This window comes from Pongo pygmaeus, chromosome 18 (genome assembly GCF_028885625.2).
Source record: "Pongo pygmaeus isolate AG05252 chromosome 18, NHGRI_mPonPyg2-v2.0_pri, whole genome shotgun sequence".
In the NCBI taxonomy this organism is placed as follows: Eukaryota; Metazoa; Chordata; class Mammalia; order Primates; family Hominidae; genus Pongo; species Pongo pygmaeus.
This window is the reverse complement of record NC_072391.2, coordinates 82090576-82105836: the sequence shown is the minus strand read 5'-3', so window position 1 is coordinate 82105836 and position 15261 is coordinate 82090576. Positions and strand designations below refer to the sequence as shown.

Here is a 15261-nt window from a genome sequence, read left to right as displayed (position 1 = left end):
TGTGGGAATCTAAATTCCTGTTGTTTAAGCTTGTGGTCCTTTGCTGTAGCCGGCTTAACAGACCAACACACATCAGATAACACATGGGTGGACAGGACTGTTTCCAAATATGCCCCCTGGCTATTGTAAAGAGGAGACACGAAGGAGGCAGACAGGCAAGTTAGGAGGCCGAGGCCAGGGTCCTGGCTGGAACCTGGTTGGTGCCATCTGCCAAAGCCACGAACCAATTGGCCGAGGCCCAGTTCACAGGGGCAGTGCCCGGCAGCCCTGGCCCACACTGCCCATTCTACTCTCACTTCTGAGACAGCTCGGTCGGAACCAGGACCGAAGCCCTCCCACCCCTTTTCCACTGACAATGAAAACACACGAACTCTTTCCAAATGGGATGGACCTCCAAGTGGTCCTGCGCTTGCCAACGTCAAGAAGGGGCTCACGCCAGCGACCCTGAGGGCGAAGGGGGCCGCCGGGGAAGACCTGCCCTGCGCCAGTCGCGGTGTGAGCGCCTGACCTCCGTGACCTCCTCTCACCCTCCCGACTTTCCAGAGTCTGGGATCCATCACTCCCACTCTACAGATGAGGAGGCTGAGGTCCATGGAATTTAAGGAACCTGTGCAGGGAGAGCAGCAAGTCTGGAGCTGGAACGCAGCTCTTCTAACCTCGAGGCCCAGGTGTGCCCTTGGCTTAGTGCCCTGCTTCCTCCCCCGGAGTGGGCTTCCCTCTGGATTTGAAAATCCCAAGCACCCCCACCAACCCATGCGGGGGAAAGGGGGCTCCCAAACCAAACAACTGAATCTTGCCCTAAAGTTCTCTTCCACCCTCTTCTGCCTCCTGGGAAGGTTGCTGGGCTGGGGGAGTCAGGGCACGGGCCTCCCAGGTCACGTGGTGCCTCTGTTGATGAGAAGGCACCAATGTGTCACCCCCATGGGAGACGAAGGAGACCCTCGCATCATGGCGACATTCCACCAACACAAACACGCCGCCCCACCACCATCGGTGCTGCCCACTCGCCTTTGACCCAGATATGATGAGCTGACCTCTGACCTATGACCTCTGGCAGACGGATGCCCCCTGCAGAGTGCCCTCCTAGCGTCCTGGAAGAGCTCACGCTTTGGTGGCTGACCCGAGTGCACTTCGGTACCCGGGGAGTGAGGCTCCACTCCTACTCTAACTCTGCTCTTTACCCCTGATGCTCCCAGGCAGGGCCGGGTGCATGTGTCACTCCTAGAGAGATGCCCCTGCATCCTGTCCACTCAGCCACTCATTGATAATGAAATATCACTGGGGACCGCGGGACAACACAGCGGAAATGCTCTCTGGAAGATTTTGTTCTCTTCTGCCAGAGTTGCAAAACTGAGCCCGTAAGACCACAAGTAAGATAACGGCTCCAAGACCTCATGAAAACACACCAGATTTCAGCACACAGCAGAGGCTGGGAGGGGAACGGACAGAGCTTTCAGGTCCCAGGGTCAACGGTGAGACCCACGGCTGGCGAATCAAAGTGACGGGAGCCACATTTCTCCCGCACTGCCCAGAGCTTTGAGATGCATTTGGACTCTAGCAGGGAGGCAGCTGTTTTCAGCCCCATTTTACAGAAAGTGCAACTGAGTCCAGGAGACTGGCATTTAGGAGACTGTGTGGCTAGTTTAAAGTGGAACCAGGACTTGAACTCAAACTTGCCAAAAGTTTGGGGGACTTTCAACACAGCTTGTTTGCACTATGAGCTCTCCAACTGCACCCCTCTACCCTGGCCAAGGCATTGTGGACATTTAGGGGATCACCAAACCATGTGTCCAAGTTTAGCGAGGGGTCTCCCCAATGGTTATCTCTTGGGTGCCATCGTACTCAACACTCAGAAGTGAGTGAGGGAGAAGGAGCTGGGCTGAAGCTCACTGCGTCATTGGCCTGGGCTGCAAGTGCCTTGTGTTTAGGAGAATCTGCCAGAAAGATGAATCTCGGGACTTAGCCTGTCAGCCGTCAGCTCCCAGCCTGTGCCAAGCTCCCTGCTTTTGCACATGCTGTTCCCACAGCTCATCCCATGACCCCGACGTGCCCCGCTTCACTGGCCCAGGCCGGGGAGATGAATTCCTGCTCATTGCTAAGACTCAGCCCCAGGATCACGGCTTCCTAGAAACCTCCAGTGTAATCACACCGCAGACCTGTGGGTCTCGTTCACCGCCGAAGCGTTGATGTCTAAGTCAGTGTTTGATAAATATTTACGGGATGACTGTGTGGCCCCCTCCTCCTCCCAGCTAGATCAGAAAAGCCATATAAGGACTACGTCTGATTTGGGCTGCTTCTTTACTGACTGCAGCATGGGCTCTCGGGGAAGAGAGACCTGGGTTCGATTCTTGACCTTGCCCCTCACTGGCCCTTGGCCTAGCCCAAGGCTGTGTCATCTTGGATACAGCACTGAGCTTCTTGAGTTCACGTCTGTGAATGGAGGGGAGTGACAGGCCCTACGGCTGTGAGGAAGGAACAAAGTCCTGAACTTCAGTCCCCAGTCAGTGCACTGACTGTTACAATAAGGAAGCTGTGCCAGGGCCTCCAAAAATGCATCGTTTGAAGGGATTTTAGAAGGCTGGAGTTAATAATATGGAATGTTATGCAGACACAATTCTCTCCATATTATTTCAAAGCCCACGTTTGCCTTAACAAAATCCAATGTTTAAAAACCCGGCTGGACATGGTGGCTCACGCCCGTAATCCCAGAACTTTGGGAGGCCAAGGTGGGTGGATCACCTGAGGTCAGGAGTTCGAGAGCAGCCTGGCCAATGTGGTGAAACCCCATCTTCACTAAAAGTACAAAACTTAGCCAGGTGTGGTGGTGCATGTCTGTAGTTCTGGCTACTCAGGAGGTTGAGGTAGGAGAATCACTTGAATCTGGGAGGAGGAGGTTGCAGTGAGCTGAGATCGCGCCTCTGCACTCCAGCCTGGGTGACATGGCAAGGCTCAAAAAATAAAAAATTTAAAAATTTAAAAATTAAAAAAAATAAAAATCCTATTAGGCCAGGTGCAGTGACTCACATCTATAATCCCAGCACTTTGGGATGTTGAGGTGGGAGAATCGCTTGAGCTCAAGAGTTTGAGACCAGCCTGGGCAACATGGTGAGATCCTGTCTCTACTAAAAATAATAATAATAAAAAAATCAGCCAAGCATGGTGCCACATGCCTGTAGTCCTAGCTGCTCGTGGAGAGGCTGAGATGGGAGGATCGCTTGAGCCTGGGAGATGGAGACTGTAGATCATGCTACTGCTTTCCAGCCTGGGCGACTCTATCTCAAAAAAAAAAAAAGGAAAAAAAATCTGTTAAATGTCCAATGCTTGGGGGATGGCAGGGGGACCCTCTACTGAATTTGAAACATATATTAGCTCAGTATATGCCTTGAGCATTGGCAATTTTTCCCCAGATGTCCAAGATGCCATGCGCCAGGTCTGGGGGATTCATGTCACCACCTGGCCAGGTGCCACCCAAGAAAATGTATTTGGTGATTCACGCTGAGGTTATCCTGTCAGATGTCATTTCTGTCATGGAGCTCTGTCCTCTTCCATGGCTGGGTCTCAACTGAGTTGACAGGCCCATGGGCACCCCCGGCCCTGGGCTCCCCACCCAGGATTGCAGCTGCTCTGACTCAGCCTCCCTTGCTGGACCCTGAGCTTCTCAAGGGCCGGAACAGTGGTGGGATGGTAAATCGTTCACCACCAGCTTCCAAAACGAAAACCAAGCAAAAACCAAACCAGCCTGCCTTGCAGTGTTTGCCAGTTCCCTCAGTGTAAATGCGCCCACCGTGGCCGACTTCAAGCAACCAGCATGAAGTCACCGAGCATGGAGTTTCTGGAAAGAGATCCCCAGAAGCACATGGTCACGCAGCCTTTCCATCACGCAGATCCCATAGACACTGATAATCCCAAGGGCAGAGGCCACAGTAAAATGCAGGAAAAAAGTCAAAAGTGATAGGTTTTAAGTATTTATTACCTTCATTTTAAATATGACTTCTTTTTTTTTTGAGACAGAGTCTCAGTCTGTAGCCCAGGCTGAGGCTAGAGTGCAATAGCATGATCTCAGCTCACTGCAACCTCCACCGCCTGGGTTCAAGCAATTCTCCTGTCTCAGCCTCCTGAGTAGCTGGGACTACAGGTGCACGCCACCACGCCTGGCTAATTTTTGTATTTTTAGTAGAGACAGGGTTTCCCATATTGGTCAGGCTGGTCTTGAACTCCTGACCTCAGGCAATCCACCCGCCTCGGCCTCCCAAAGTGCTGGGATTACAGGCGTGAGCCACCACGCCCGGAATATAACTTAACTGTAAGTTTTTATAATCTAACATTTAATGCTGGTTGTGTTGAACTGGTTCGCAATCCATTTTTTATTGAATTTTATTTATTTATTTGTTCTGAGGCAGGGTCTCCCTATTACCCAGGCTAGAGTGCAGTGGTGCAATCACGTCTCACTGCAGCCTCAACCTCCCAGGCTCAAATGATCCTCCCACTTCAGCCTCCCAAGTCGCTGGGACTACAGGTGTGCAACACCAGGCACAGCTAATTCTGTATTTATAGTAGAAACGGGGTTTCACTATGTTGCCCAGGCCACCCTCAAACTCCCGAGCTTAAGTGATCCTCCCACCTCAGCCTCCCAAAGTGTTGGGATTACAGGTGTGAGCCACTATGCTGGTCCTGAAAATGGAACTATCAGCTCTCAAGAGCTGGTATGAGCCAGTCCAAGCTGGCTGCAGTTCACCATTGGCCGGCACTGAGCCTTGTTCAATCAACTTTATGCCCCCAGCAAATGTTCATCACCAAACCCAGGCCAACGCGGGATGAGGAAGGGGCTGCCGCAGGCATGGCCTGGGCCCTCTACTCCTGCACTGAACATTTCATGTGGTCCACAAACTGAGGAGGTCACTGTGACAATAGCCCTATTTTAGAGATGAGGAAACTGAGGCTTCAAAAAGATAAGCAACTTGCCTGTGGTCACACAGAAGGCCTGAGGACAATGTCCATTCATTCACCACGCCCTGGTCACTTACCAGTCCTGCCTCGTCCACGCAGCGACTCTCCTAAACATCAGGGCAGTTCTGACCTGCGGCCCCGCACCGCTCAGCTGAGACCCATGGTCCACACGAGAGCAGCTGACCCCAGAAGCCTGGGGGGGGTCGGGGTGTTCTCTAGGCTCTACTCTTCCTCACGAGTATCAAAGGAGAACTCAGATCTGAGCAAGAGGCCAAGGGCAGATCAGAGTCATACCCACAAACCACCCAGAAATTCCAGGAATGAAGCGGTGGCTGGAAGGAGGGGTACTCCACTCCCCCCGCCTGTGTCTCTGGCAGATCCCTTGACTGAGCAGAACATCCCGTTAGAGCGCCTGGGTAAGCACCACACGGTGAGTGGGGGCCCTCTCTCCCCTACTCACTGCAGCCTGGCGGTTTTCCTTAAACCCTTCTTGGCAGGATTAAAGCCAGACCCAAGGGAGGCCACAGTCCAGCTCCAGCTCCTTCCCTTGCTGCTGCCTGCACTGTGCTGAATTCCCCATCTCCCCAGCACAGCCAACAGTCCACTGCTAAAGGCGACACCAGCCCCACAAGGCACCTTCTCTCCTCCTGTCCCCTCAACAAAAGATAATATTCTTTTTTTTTTTTCTTTTTGAGACGGAGTCTCGTTCTGTCCCCAGGATGGAGTACAGTGGTACGATCTCGGCTCACTGCAACCTCTGCCTCCTCGGTTTAAGCGATTCTTCTGCCTTAGCCTTCTGAGTAGCTGGGACTACGGGCACGCACCACCACGTCCAGCTAATTAACAAAAGATATATTCTTATGGGATTTCTGAGACAATATGTCTGGATGCTTAATTGAGCAAAAAAACTATACAATGCTTTTCGTTGTTTACATACTCTGCTAAGAATATACAAAATTCTGGACAAAAAGAAAATAGTCATTCAACAAACTCTTATTTAATCTACTATGTGCAAAAAAAAAAAAAAAAAAAAAAAACCAACAACTGAAAAGCAGGTGCATTCAATGCAAGCCAAGGTGATATATAAGAAAAGCCACTTTTAAGGGACAGGTAATAAATTAATACATTCTTTAAAACCCCAGGACATAACTCCTGGGGCACCTTTCTCCCTTCTTGAAGATGTGTGGATGTTTCCCTGGAAACAATGTTCCCAGCAAAGCTTTAAAAGATAAACAGCAGGAGCCCTCCCTCTCCAAAGGGAAAGGAATTACGGACTCCCAGAAGGCAATGCGGAAAGGCATAGAGAAGAATGGGCAGCTCTGGGTTCGAATTCCGCCTCCACTGCATGGAGCTGGGCATGCCTCAACTTCCTCAAGCCTCTAATTCCCCACTCATGCATGAGGCCCTGAGTTTCTTCCATGGCTAGGGGAGGAAGGGTGCTATGATTACCCAGGATCATGTTTATAAAGGGCCCAGTGGCAGAATCCCAGGAACTTAATGGTGTTTAATGATGTTTCTTTCCCTTCTCCTCCTGAGTAAATTCAGGGCCCCAGATCATCTCTGTGCCAGGCTCCAGGGCTGGCAGCCCAGGCCAGTCTCCCTGCCTGAGAAGTGTGATTCACTGACAGGTGGCATCCGCAAAGATGAGTCGAGAGCCGGCTGCGGAACCTCCACAGCTCTCTGCAGGTGAAAATTCCAGGAGTCCTTGGGATCTGCAAGTGAACAAGATGGAATCTGCCCTCGGGACTGGGAGGAGACAGAGAGTAAACGGGCAGTGCACAGGTAAATACAGAAGGTGTGAGCAGGACAGCCCGGGGACACAGATGGTGAAGATGAACAGAGGAGGGGGGCAGAACAACTCTGGTTGGGGTAGACAGCAAGGTCCTGCTGAGCGCTTAAAGAAAGGGCACTGTAGGCCCGGTGCGGTGGCTCGCACCTGTAATCCCAGCACTTTGGGAGGCCGAGATGGGCAGATCACCTGAGGTCAGGAGTTCGAGACCAGCCTGGCCAACATGGTGAAACCCTGTCTCTACTAAAAATATAAGAATTAGCTGGGCGTGGTGGCACACGCCTGTAGTCCCAGCTACTTGGGAGGCTGAGGCAGGAGAATCGCTTGAACCCGGGAGGTGAAGGTTGCAATGAGCCGAGATCGCACCACTGCTCTCCAGCCTGGACAACAGAGTGAGACTCCATCTCAGAAAAAAGAAAAAAAAAAGAAGGAAGAAAAAAGAAAGGGCACTGCAGGCAGCAGGAAGTACAAGGACAAAGGCTCAGAGGGGGTCCCAGTCGAGGCGTGACCGTGACCGAGGACAGGCGAAAAGCCCGTGAAGCTGGGGAGGAATGGGGTCAGGAGGCAGCCAGAGCCAGGTGGTGACGGGCCTTGAAGGCCACGGTGAGGATCCTTGGTTTTGCTCTAAATGCGAAGAGGGCCCTCGAGGGAAGGAAGTCAGGGCAGTGACAGGGTCTGATTTGTGTCGCGAAAGCCTTGCAACACACAACAGCACAGACAAACCCCGCAGACACGGTGCTCAACCAACAAAAGGGGCCAGACTCCAGTGATTCAACACGCATGGTTTCATTTAGGTCAAGTCCAAACCAGGCGAACCCAGCCTGTGCCCTTAGAAGTCCGGAAATGACTACCCTTGGGGTGTGCGGGGCAGTGAGAGGGGTCTGGGGGGCTTCTGGCGGCCGGCCAGGCTCTGCTGTGACCGGGGCTGCTCTGCCGGCACAGAGACGGCCGTGCCCTCTTCCCTGGTATGTTAAGCATCAACAAGAAATTAAAAAAAAAAAAATTGATGTTGCTCTGAGCTCTGTTTGAAGACGGGATTAAGAGGGCAGGAGTGGTCCAAGGAGAGAGCACACCATTATGCAAGAGAAAATCCCGGGGCCTTTCCCTCAGGAGTCTCAGAACTGAAACAGGCCTGGGGCCCCAGCTCAGCAGCCTTCAAAGGGAACTGCGATGTGTCAGGCCCCAGATAAAATCCAGCTGGCGGCGGGGCCTCCCCCTTGGACCCACACACGACTCTCCCAGACAGGGCCCAGTTCATCCCAAGTCTGAGAGAGCACTTTGTCCTGCTGTGCCAAAGCCCAGCTGAAAATACCTTCTCAGTCCCAGGGCAGCCCCAGCCTCGCAGGTCCCGGGGAATAAACCGTTGTCTTCCCTCCCGGGGAGAACGGACTGGCTGTGTGGGCAGCAGGCCTGGGGCAGGAGGGAGAGATGGCAGGCAAGGTGGACACACATCATAGAGGTGTCTTCAATGCCCCTGAGGAAACAGCTCACCCCTTCAGGGGATATAAATAAATGTGCGTTGCTGGCTCTTCCCAGGCACATAGGGGCATGAAACGTGCTCTGAAGGAAGGTGCCAGCATCCTCAGGACACTGACTCAGGCCCTGGAGCATCAAGGGCGTCACAGCCTCAGCACAGAGTGCCAAAGGGCTGAGTGTTCTTCTGGAAGAAAGCCTTCCAAATATGCCAACAACTTGTTCTTAAGGGGCCTTCCTGATTTTGGAGGGAGGTGGTCTTTCAGCTCCCAGGTCACTCGTGACTTCTTTCTGGTCACACCAGACCCTATAACCAGAACCGTCCACACAGCTCCACACCGACCCCAGTAACCAGCCCTCCATGCCCCACCTGTGTGCCAAGGCCCCAGGGCAAGCCTTCTTTAGCTTTCTAGGATAACAGGATGCTTTGTTACAACAGACTGCCAGCCCCACCCCATAGCTTCTGATCCAGGTCTCCAGGGAAGCCTGAAAATCTGCATTTCTCTGAGTCCTCAGGTGCTTCCAGGCCAAGAACCCACTTTTTTTTTTTTTTGAGACAGGGTCTCACTCTGTTGTTCAGGCTGGAATGCAGTGGCGTGAACACTGTTCACTGTAGCCTCAACCTCCTGGGCTCAAGTCTCCCACCTCCCAAGAAGCTGGCATTACAGGTGTGCACCACCATGCCTGGCTAATTTTTTTCTTCTTTTATTTTATGTATTTATGTATTTATTTATATTTATTTATTTATTTATTTGAGATGGAGTCTCGCTGTGTCACCCAGGCTGGAGTACAGTGTTGTGATCTTGGCTCACTGCAGCCTCTGCCTCCCAGGCTCAAGCGATTCTCCTCCCTCAGCCTCCCAAGTAGCTGGGATTACAGGCGTGCACCACCACGCCTAGCTAATTTTTGTATTTCCGGTAGAAACAAGGTTTTGCCATGTTAGCCAGGCTGGTCTCGAACTCCTGACCTCAAGTGATCTGCCCACCTTGGCCTCCCAAAGTGCTGAGATTACAGGTGTGCACCACTGCGCTCAGCCTTTCTTCCTTTATTTTAGAAACATGGAGAGGACAAGACACATTGAGAGGACATCAGCTAATTTTTAAATTTTTTGTAGAGACAGTGTCTCACTATGTTGCACAAGCTGGACTCGAACTCCTGGGCTCAGGCAATCCTCCCGCCTCGACCTCCCAAAATGTTAAGGTTACAGGTGTGAGCCACGGCGCCTGGCTGCAGGCCCCCACTCTGAGAAGCACTTCTCTAAATTATAACAGCCTCTCAGTTCTCCTTCTTCCCCCACCTTGATCCAGCATTTCCCAAACCCTGTCCTTTGAATACCCCCCTTCCCAAGTTTTGCCCACCTTCCTACTGTGTACCAGTACTAGTACATATTTTGTTTTTGTTTTGAGATGGCATCTCGCTCCGTCACCCAGGCTGGAGTGCAGTGGCGCGATCTCGGCTCACTGCAACCTCCCCCTCCCGGCTTCAAGCAATTCTTCTGTCTCAGCCTCCTGAGTAGCTGGGACTACAGGTGCCTGCCACCATGCCTGGCTAATTTTTGTACTTTTAGTAGAGATGGGGTTTCACCTTGTTGGTCAGGCTGGTCTCAAACTCCTGACCTCAGGTGATCCACCGCCTCAGCCTCCCAAAGTGCTGGGATTACAGGTGTGAGCCACCATGCCTGGCCCCATATTTTGTATTTTTATTTAACTTGGCTTGTTTTTTGGGTTCCAAGAAATTTACTTTAAAAAGGTAACTTTCTATCACTCCCACTGCCAGAAAACCTGATCACTGGTGCTGTGAACAGACGGCAGGAGTGAAATTAAACGCAGTAAAAACAACACAGTTATTTCCTCCCAGCCAGGCACTGATACCAGCCAAAGGCTTTGTTGTAGAGGATGCTTGCTCTATGTTGTAAAAGGAGACCAGGGTGTGGGAGAGGTGTTAGGGACAATTCCACCTGTGACTTTCACCTTGCCATAAGCAGAAGGACCGAAAGAACAGAGAATGGAAAGAACAGAGAATGGAAAGAACAGTTCTTGGATTGGGGGGATTTGCTGCTGGATCTGTGCACGTGCTCAGTCACCTTGGGGACCACTAGGTATGGGCTCTGCACACTTTGGGGGACACAGTTCATTCTAGAGTGAGCTGTTCTCAAGTTCTCAATGCCACCGTGTTACTCTCTGTTCATCCTGATGGTGCCCACTAAGTGGTACAGCTTATCACAACACCTGCAGGGCAGACCTTTGCCGCCCTGAGCCTGGCTCGTAGACTACGGGAACACCAAACTTCCTGCCATTCTCCAAGAGTCCCAGGCCCTTCTCCACCTCCAGGCCTTTGCACACACATGGTGCCTCTGCTTGGGGCACCCTCGCCAGCTCCCCACCCACCCACTATCATCTTCCCCTGCTTGCAAAACCCTGCCTGTTTCCTCTAGGAGTTATCAGGCTCTTCTCAAGTCAGGCTCAGAAGATGCCAGCTCCATGCCAGCTTCCAGTCCTTAGAGGGGTCCAGTTGAGTCTTTTCCCTATTCAAAAAATATTTGGGGTAGGGTCAGTTCCAGCTTACTTGATTACAAGCAAAATGGGAAAATGACTTTTTTTCCTGGGATGTTGCCATTCTGTGCTAAAAATAAAACACGTTCCAGAAATTGGGATTGAAAATGTGAGATTTCATAATTTATAATTTTTAAAAAAAATGGTCCAGAAATTGCACAATCCTCATCAGGATGTTTTTTTTTCCCTCTGACTCTGTTTTTGTCTAAGCTGACGCAGCACTCAAGACAATCAAAGATAAATCTCCCTCAGGCTGGACCGTGATGTCCTCGCAGCCTTGAAACACGGGTCTTTGTCCAAGAGTACTTGTCATTGCACAGCCTGGGGCAGAAGGCAGGGCTCCCCCAGGGCAATGTCTCAGGATTCCCTGCCTGCTGCTGCTGTGACCCAGGTGGCATGCCAACACTGCCCACAAATGCCAAATGCCAGGGCTTCCCTGCACGCATGGAGAAGGCCAGCAACACATTCTGGAATCACATGACCTGAGTTGATGCTTCAAGAAGGAAGTCAAAAAAGAGGCCACAGTCTCCTCAATAAGTTAAACATAAAGTTACCATATGACCCAGCGATTCCCTCCCAGGTAAACACTCAAGAGATATGAAAACATCCGCCCTCAAAAAACCTTGTACGCAAATGTTCACAGCAGAAGCCTCTGTAAAAGCCAAAGGTGGAAACAGCCCAGACTTCCTTCAGTGGAAGAATGGATAGACAAAACGTGGTCTATTAATACAATGGAATATTACTCAGCCATAAAAAGGAATGAAGGTCTCATACACATCACAACATGGATGAACCTTGAAAACATGATGCTGAGTGAGAGGAGCCAGACACAAAAGGCCACACATTGTGTGATTCCATTTACATGAAATGTCCAGAATAAGCAAGTTTGTAGAGACAGAAAGGAGATGAGTGGCTGAAGGGAGGAGAATGGCGAATGATGCCTAATGGGCATGGGGTTTCCTTACGGGATGATGGAACGCTCTGGAATTAGTGGTGGTGGCTGCATAATACTGCAAATGCACTAAATGCCACTGAATTGTACACTTCAAAATGGGTTAAATGGTAAATTTTATGTTTATGTGTATTTTTACCACAATACATCTTTTCAGGAAAAAGAAAAACAGAACATGGCCCATCCTATTAACCACCACCCAGATCTGCCTGTCCCTTGCCTGTCCCAGAACTCAGCGTGCTCTATTTAAGACTTTACAAGGTGCTCTAGGTCCCCGTCCCTGGAAGGTCTGATCATCTCTTCCACTCAATGAACTGAAGACAAAGTGAAATATGCCCAGATTGACTTTTCCTTTCCTGACAAGCCATCAGCCCCTTTGAGTGATCCTGGGTTTGCACATCTGGGACTGATCAAAAACCAGTGCGTTTGCAAAAAAAGAAAAAAGAAAAAAAAAGAAAGAAAAAGCCTCCTGAGTCAGGCACAGGCAGACATGCAGGCACCTCCCACACACAGCAAATGACGCTGGTGACAGAGGAAAGAAAAGTTCCAGTTCCCACAGGCCAAAGAGGTCAGTGCCCTGCCTCCAAAAACTTTCTGACCTCCAAAGACGTCAGAGGGTCCTGCCTCCAAAAACTTTCAAATGCAACCTACAAAGGGCCACATACTTAACTTGGGGTCTTTTGAGGGATGAAGTGCAGAGGTTTCAAGAGACCTCGCAGTCTTCTTCCCTAGCTCAAGCCTTCCCAGTCAAGCCAACTCTCCTCTCAAGGCCAGAGGCAGGACTCAGAGCCAGCACTGATCTGCGTCCTGGGACGGGGCCCTCAGTACCTGTCAGCAATGTTAAGCCCAAGCCCAGGGTCAGTGGATCCCCTTCCAGCCTCACCCCAACTGGGACCAGGGACCCAGATCCCTGCCAACGTTAAAAAAAAACCCCCACATGGCACGAAAAGCCTCAACTAGTAGCAAGCTCTGCTGGGACAGTCATGTGGCTGGTCATTAGATGGGCACCTTCCCCCAGAATCTGGGGCAGGGCCCAGCCTGGATGGCAGCTCTACCCCACCCTGGCTGTGTCGTGTTGGGCACACACCTTAATAATTCTGAGCCTTGACTTACTCCTTGTAAAAAGTGCCCAGCTCATAGAGCAGGCAGTGAGCTCATCCGTGGAAACCCTGGGCATGTCTGGTCTGTACTAAGCATCATGTAAATGTCAGCTGCTTGTATTATTACAAATGGCATTATTCCTACTCTTACATCTTAAGAGACTCTGCAAAAATCAAAATCACCCTCTTCGTTTCTCCTTCCTGGGTACATTGTCCAGTGGTTTTACCTGGAGCCCCTCTAAGACAAAACATCACCTGTGTGAAAGTCAGGTTCATGGGTGGAGTTGGCAGTGGGCAGAGAAGTGTCTTAAAGAAAGCAGGGTCAAGAGTGCAGATAGGACCCACCTGGGGGTGACAGCATTCCATACCAGCTGGGGGATCTTAGGCAAGCACTTCACCTTGCTGAGCCTCAGTTTCCTCAGCTGCGAAGTGGGCATCAAGAGGCCTACTGCCCGGGGTGTTGCAGCGATGACAATACAAGTAAACTGCGTGGCACAGACCGCGTGCCTGCCGCACGGGCAACACAGTCCCACACCCACCCCCTTCTCCTGAGTGGAAACAGCCAGATCAGGGGCAGAAGCAGAAAATCAGGTGCGTACAACCCAAGGAGCCCTGGGACAGTCGACAGTCACAACTCATGGCCTCAGTCTACTGGAAAGGGCCACGCCCCGGTCCTGTTCTGCAGGCTCTCTTCACTGTCAGACACCAGACCCTGGATGGGGAAAGCAGGCTCACCCCATTCTACCAGGGCAAGGGGTCCAAAGGCTCAAAGGGGAAACTCACAACCCCACTCTGGGTTGCAAGGCAAGCTAGGCATTTGCACGGGTTCCCGGATGCTTCTCTCAGCCAGGGCAGCAACTCATATTTTGGCTGAGAGACGCCCAATTCAAGTTGGACTGCAATGAGCAGGCATCAGCAAAGTCCTCCCTGGCTTGTCCACCAGCCCAGCCTTAGCAAGGGAGGCCCTGGGTCTGCAGCACATGAGGGACTAGCCCCGGCTCTGTCCACATGGGATGAATGATCTCCCCCACACTCCAGAGTGAGCCCTCCGCTTCCAGGGTAACTCTCCCCACACAGGAGTTATGCAGGTGCCCGCTCTGGCTAAAGAAACCCAGAAACATGTTCCCCCAAACTGCAGAACCCTGACATGGCCCCAAGTCTCTACACATCCATTTGAAGCTCTGGAGACAGACAGAGCTGGGTTCCAGCCCTGGCTCTGCCTGGACAACTTACTTCACCTCTCTGAGCCTCAGCATCTTCATCTGAAATATGGGAGGAAGGCTCCCTTGCAAATGAAATCATAGAGGGGCGTGGCCCTCTAAACTGCAGCTGAATGCACATGCCACTAGATCACCCTGGTCCTCCAGACATGAGTAGGACACATTCTAATGCCTGCCATATCCATGCCATCAGCTTTCCAGTTATTGACACCCACTACGAACACAGGAATGCAACAAATGCTAGTAACTGCACAAGGAAGGCAAGAGAGTAAACAGCCTCCAAGGAGCAGGATTCTGCGCTCAGATCGGCGTTGAATCCTGGCTCCTTGGAGTCCTGGCTGTGAGGTCCTGGGCAAATGAGTTGTCCTCGCTGAGCCTCAGTTTCTCCATCTGCAAAAGGGCATGTCGCAAAGCTGTGTTCCGCTATGCAAGCAGAGCACTCGGTGTGGTGCCCGCACACAGTCAGCCCTGCGAGGTGGCATCTGTTCCAGTTATTCCAGCTTCTCGGGAGGGTGACAGTTTGCAAAAGGGAGAGGCACGGAAGTCCCACTTACCTCCGCAGGGCTCCAATCACCAGCTCGCTGGCGTCTCCCGCGTCGAGCAGACGCTGTAGCAGCGGCGACAGCGCGGGCACAGCAGGCACAGCGGGCACAGCGAGCAGACAGCTCAATGGGAGCAGCTGGAGATGCCCTGCGATGAGAGTGGGTGCCGGGGCTCAGCGCACCGCCTCTTGTAGGCTACCGGGAGCCCGGAGGCCACGCCCCCAGCTGGCTGGCGGCGCTGGTAGGACCGAGCATCACCGACCCCGCCCCCGGCCCCGCCCCGCAGGCTCAGCGGGCTGAAGGAGGCGGGGGGCAGCTGAGGCGCGGGCGCCGGGTGGGCGAGGAAGGCGGGGCCACTGGCCTCCAGGGCCGGCTAGGGACAAGGAGACGCTCAGCTTCCTCGCCACTGGCCACACAAGTATAGTTTTCATTGAGCGCTTACTATGCGCCTGGCGCGGTGCCAAGCGCTTTCCACAAGGGGCTTGCAAATTTACCAAACTCCAGCTCTCTGCAGCTCAAATGGAAAACAGGAATAAGGAGGCGACCTCCCAGGATTTTAGCAAATGAGATCCGCAAGGGCTGGGCGCTGTGAACTGTGGCGCGGTGCAGAGTACACAGTTACTGAGTCGACTCCCACCCTCTACAAGTGCTTAGAAAACTTAGGCACACTTTTCCCAATTTGCAGA

The 15261-nt window shown here is 52.1% G+C and overlaps 1 protein-coding gene across 2 annotated transcripts in view; it reads right to left on the bottom strand.

Annotated features, from left to right (window-relative positions):
• CRISPLD2 (cysteine rich secretory protein LCCL domain containing 2) overlaps positions 1-14792 on the bottom strand; it is a 90030-nt gene extending 75238 nt beyond the window's left edge. The window contains exon 1 of one of the 2 annotated variants that reach the window (XM_054452681.2): positions 14588-14792. The gene's annotated coding sequence lies outside the window, so the exon portion shown is untranslated. The remainder of the gene's footprint in view (positions 1-14587) is intronic. The other variant, XM_063654156.1, reaches the window with a different exon arrangement.
• Positions 14793-15261: the final 469 nt, after the last annotated feature.